We start from the raw sequence: 4,711 nt of genomic DNA, 5'->3' as shown, positions 1-4,711 counted from the left end.
CCTCAAACACGGAGACGAGTTTACCACTGTTTCCTCCCCTCCCTCTATACCGCAGCAACACGTATTTTTTTACCCCTTTCAGAACGCGCTCCTCGCGCCACAAAGCCTCCTCTAGACGCGTGACCAATGAGCAGCGAGCTAAAACATATCGCAAATGTCAAAAATAATATAACGGCGTTAATATATATCGCGCACATGCGATATGTTTGTCAGGAGGCGCAAAAAATAATTAAAAAGGGAATGCAACACGAGGATTTTCCAGGAGGTCACCCATCCTAGTACTACTCTCGCCCAAGCACGCTTAAGTTCGGAGTTCTGATGGGATCCGGTGCTTTAGTGCTGGTATGATCGCATCCGACATGTTACCCCCGCCTTCGTCCCTTATGCTTGCCACTCCCAGGTCCACTGCAAAGAGGATTGTCATTCTTACTACCATTACAACCGTTGCCTAATAATGGATAATGCCCTATATATACTACTTACTCCCCCCCCCTCAAACACGGAGACGAGTTTACCACGGTTTCCACCCCTCCCTCTATACCGCAGCAACACGTATTTTTTTACCCCTTTCAGAACGCGCTCCTCGCGCCACAAAGCCGCCTCTAGACGCGTGACCAATGAGCAGCGAGCTAAAACATATCGCAAATGTCAAAAATAATATAACGTGGTTAATATATATCGCGCACATGCGATATGTTTGTCACGAGGCGCAAAAAATAATTAAAAAGGGAATGCAACACGAGGATTTTCCAGGAGGTCACCCATCCTAGTACTACTCTCGCCCAAGCACGCTTAACTTCTGAGTTCTGATGGAATTCGGTGCTTTAGTGCTGGTATGATCGCATCCGACATGTTACCCCCGCCTTCGTCCCTTATGCTTGCCACTCCCAGGTCCACTGCCAAGATGATTGTCATTCTTACTACCATTACAACCGTTGCCTAATAATGGATAATGCCCTATATATACTACTTACTCCCCCCCCCCAAACACGGAGACGAGTTTACCACGGTTTCCACCCCTCCCTCTATACCGCAGCAACACGTATTTTTTTTACCCCTTTCAGAACGCGCTCCTCGCGCCACAAAGCCGCCTCTAGACGCGTGACCAATGAGCAGCGAGCTAAAACATATCGCAAATGTCAAAAATAATATAACGGGCTTAATATATATCGCGCACATGCGATATGTTTGTCACGAGGCGCAAAAAATAATTAAAAAGGGAATGCAACACGAGGACTTCCCAGGAGGTCACCCAACCTAGTACTACTCTCGCCCAAGCACGCTTAACTTCGGAGTTCTGATGGGATCCGGTGATTTAGTGCTGGTATGATCGCATCCAACATGTTACCCCCGCCTTCGTCCCTTATGCTTGCCACTCCCAGGTCCACTGCAAAGATGATTGTCATTCTTACTACCATTACAACCGTTGCCTAATAAAGGATAATGCCCTATATATACTACTTACTCCCCCCCCTCAAACACGGAGACGAGTTTACCACGGTTTCCACCCCTCCCTCTATACCGCAGCAACACGTATTTTTTTACCCCTTTCAGAACGCGCTCCTCGCGCCACAAAGCGGCCTCTAGACGCGTGACCAATGAGCAGCGAGCTAAAACATATCGCAAATGTCAAAAATAATATAACGGGGTTAATATATATCGCGCACATGCGATATGTTTGTCACGAGCCGCAAAAATAATTAAAAAGGGAATGCAACACGAGGACTTGCCAGGAGGTCACCCATCCTAGTACTACTCTCGCCCAAGCACGCTTAACTTCGGAGTTCTGATGGGATCCGGTGCTTTAGTGCTGGTATGATCGCATCCGACATGTTACCCCCGCCTTCGTCCCTTATGCTTGCCACTCCCAGGTCCACTGCAAAGATGATTGTCATTCTTACTACCATTACAACCGTTGCCTAATAATGGATAATGCCCTATATATACTACTTACTCCCCCCCCTCAAACACGGCTACAAGTTTACCACGGTTTCCACCCCTCCCTCTATACCGCAGCAAAACATATTTTTTTACCCCTTTCAGAACGCGCTCCTCGCGCCACAAAGCCGCCTCTAGACGCGTGACCAATGAGCAGCGAGCTAAAACATATCGCAAATGTCAAAAATAATATAACGGGGTTAATATATATCGCGCACATGCGATATGTTTGTCACGAGGCGCAAAAAATAATTAAAAAGGGAATGCAACACGAGGACACCCATCCTAGTACGACTCTCACCCCAGCACGCTTAACTTCGGAGTTCTGATGGGATCCGGTGCTTTAGTGCTGGTATGATCGCATCCGACATGTTACCCCCGCCTTCGTCCCTTATGCTTGCCACTCCCAGGTCCACTGCAAAGATGATTGTCATTCTTACTACCATTACAACTGTTGCCTAATAATGGATAATGCCCTATATATACTACTTACTCCCCCCCCTCAAACACGGAGACGAGTTTACCACGGTTTCCACCCCTCCCTCTATACCGCAGCAACACGTATTTTTTACCCCTTTCAGAACGCGCTCCTCGCGCCACAAAGCCGCCTCTAGACGCGTGACCAATGAGCAGCGAGCTAAAACATATCGCAAATGTCAAAAATAATATAACGGGGTTAATATATATCGCGCACATGCGATATGTTTGTCACGAGCCGCAAAAATAATTAAAAAGGGAATGCAACACGAGGACTTGCCAGGAGGTCACCCATCCTAGTACTACTCTCGCCCAAGCACGCTTAACTACGGAGTTCTGATGGGATCCGGTGCTTTAGTGCTGGTATGATCGCATCCGACATGTTACCCCCGCCTTCGTCCCTTATGCTTGCCACTCCCAGGTCCACTGCAAAGATGATTGTCATTCTTACTACCATTACAACCGTTGCCTAATAATGGATAATGCCCTATATATACTACTTACTCCCCCCCCCTCAAACACGGAGACGAGTTTACCACGGTTTCCACCCCTCCCTCTATACCGCAGCAACACGTATTTTTTTACCCCTTTCAGAACGCGCTCCTCGCGCCACAAATCCGCCTCTAGACGCGTGACCAATGAGCAGCGAGCTAAAACATATCGCAAATGTCAAAAATAATATAACGGGGTTAATATATATCGCGCACATGCGATATGTTTGTCACGAGGCGCAAAAAATAATTAGAAAGGGAATGCAACACGAGGATTTTCCAGGAGGTCACCCATCCTAGTACTACTCTCGCCCAAGCAAGCTTAACTTCGGAGTTATGATTGGATACGGTGCTTTAGTGCTGGTATGATCGCATCCGACATGTTACCCCCGCCTTCGTCCCTTATGCTTGCCACTCCCAGGTCCACTGCAAAGATGATTGTCATTCTTACTACCATTACAACCGTTGCCTAATAATGGATAATGCCCTATATATACTACTTACTCCCCCCCTCAAACACAGAGACGAGTTTACCACGGTTTCCACCCCTCCCTCTATACCGCAGCAACACGTATTTTTTTACCCTTTCAGAACGCGCTCCTCGCGCCACAAAGCCGCCTCTAGACGCGTGACCAATGAGCAGCGAGCTAAAACATATCGCAAATGTCAAAAAAATATAACGGGGTTAATATATATCGCGCACATGCGATATGTTTGTCACGAGCCGCAAAAAATAATTAAAAAGGGAATGCAACACGAGGACTTCCCAGGAGGTCACCCATCCTAGTACTACTCTCGCCCAAGCACGCTTAACTACGGAGTTCTGATGGGATCCGGTGCTTTAGTGCTGGTATGATCGCATCCGACATGTTACCCCCGCCTTCGTCCCTTATGCTTGCCACTCCCAGGTCCACTGCAAAGATGATTGTCATTCTTACTACCATTACAACCGTTGCCTAATAATGGATAATGCCCTATATATACTACTTACTCCCCCCCCCTCAAACACGGAGACGAGTTTACCACGGTTTCCACCCCTCCCTCTATACCGCAGCAACACGTATTTTTTTACCCCTTTCAGAACGCGCTCCTCGCGCCACAAAGCCGCCTCTAGACGCGTGACCAATGAGCAGCGAGCTAAAACATATCGCAAATGTCAAAAATAATATAACGGGGTTAATATATATCGCGCACATGCGATATGTTTGTCACGAGCCGCAAAAAATAATTAAAAAGGGAATGCAACACAAGGACTTCCCAGGAGGTCACCCATCCTAGTACTACTCTCGCCCAAGCACGCTTAACTACGGAGTTCTGATGGGATCCGGTGCTTTAGTGCTGGTGTGATCGCATCCGACATGTTACCCCCGCCTTCGTCCCTTATGCTTGCCACTCCCAGGTCCACTGCAAAGATGATTGTCATTCTTACTACCATTACAACCGTTGCCTAATAATGGATAATGCCCTATATATACTACTTACTCCCCCCCCCTCAAACACGGAGACGAGTTTACCACGGTTTCCACCCCTCCCTCTATACCGCAGCAACACGTATTTTTTTACCCCTTTCAGAACGCGCTCCTCGCGCCACAAATCCGCCTCTAGACGCGTGACCAATGAGCAGCGAGCTAAAACATATCGCAAATGTCAAAAATAATATAACGGGGTTAATATATATCGCGCACATGCGATATGTTTGTCACGAGGCGCAAAAAATAATTAGAAAGGGAATGCAACACGAGGATTTTCCAGGAGGTCACCCATCCTAGTACTACTCTCGCCCAAGCAAGCTTAACTTCGGAGTT

At 47.5% G+C, this 4,711-nt stretch overlaps 8 non-coding genes and 1 pseudogene across 8 annotated transcripts; all 9 read right to left on the bottom strand.

Moving 5' to 3' along the window:
• Positions 1-237: 237 nt before the first annotated feature.
• LOC123173186 (5S ribosomal RNA) lies at positions 238-356 on the bottom strand. The gene has a single exon (XR_006485974.1). It is a non-coding gene; the product is annotated as a 5S ribosomal RNA (ribosomal RNA).
• A 372-nt stretch (positions 357-728) lies between these two features.
• LOC123173334 (5S ribosomal RNA) lies at positions 729-847 on the bottom strand. The gene has a single exon (XR_006486114.1). It is a non-coding gene; the product is annotated as a 5S ribosomal RNA (ribosomal RNA).
• Positions 848-1,219: 372 nt separating this feature from the next.
• LOC123173042 (5S ribosomal RNA) lies at positions 1,220-1,338 on the bottom strand. The gene has a single exon (XR_006485839.1). It is a non-coding gene; the product is annotated as a 5S ribosomal RNA (ribosomal RNA).
• A 370-nt stretch (positions 1,339-1,708) lies between these two features.
• LOC123173100 (5S ribosomal RNA) lies at positions 1,709-1,827 on the bottom strand. The gene has a single exon (XR_006485894.1). It is a non-coding gene; the product is annotated as a 5S ribosomal RNA (ribosomal RNA).
• A 371-nt stretch (positions 1,828-2,198) lies between these two features.
• Positions 2,199-2,304, bottom strand: LOC123173412 (uncharacterized; annotated as a pseudogene).
• Positions 2,305-2,673: 369 nt separating this feature from the next.
• On the bottom strand, positions 2,674-2,792 carry LOC123173148 (5S ribosomal RNA). The gene has a single exon (XR_006485938.1). It is a non-coding gene; the product is annotated as a 5S ribosomal RNA (ribosomal RNA).
• A 372-nt stretch (positions 2,793-3,164) lies between these two features.
• Positions 3,165-3,283, bottom strand: LOC123173408 (5S ribosomal RNA). The gene has a single exon (XR_006486184.1). It is a non-coding gene; the product is annotated as a 5S ribosomal RNA (ribosomal RNA).
• A 368-nt stretch (positions 3,284-3,651) lies between these two features.
• Positions 3,652-3,770, bottom strand: LOC123173210 (5S ribosomal RNA). The gene has a single exon (XR_006485997.1). It is a non-coding gene; the product is annotated as a 5S ribosomal RNA (ribosomal RNA).
• Positions 3,771-4,142: 372 nt separating this feature from the next.
• LOC123173097 (5S ribosomal RNA) lies at positions 4,143-4,261 on the bottom strand. Its single transcript, XR_006485891.1, has one exon. It is a non-coding gene; the product is annotated as a 5S ribosomal RNA (ribosomal RNA).
• Between the last annotated feature and the right edge of the window lie 450 nt (positions 4,262-4,711).

Source organism: Triticum aestivum, unplaced genomic scaffold, assembly GCF_018294505.1.
Source record: "Triticum aestivum cultivar Chinese Spring unplaced genomic scaffold, IWGSC CS RefSeq v2.1 scaffold54592, whole genome shotgun sequence".
Lineage (NCBI taxonomy): Eukaryota > Viridiplantae > Streptophyta > Magnoliopsida > Poales > Poaceae > Triticum > Triticum aestivum.
Note: the sequence above shows the minus strand (reverse complement) of the source record. Positions and strands in the feature narration are given on the sequence as shown.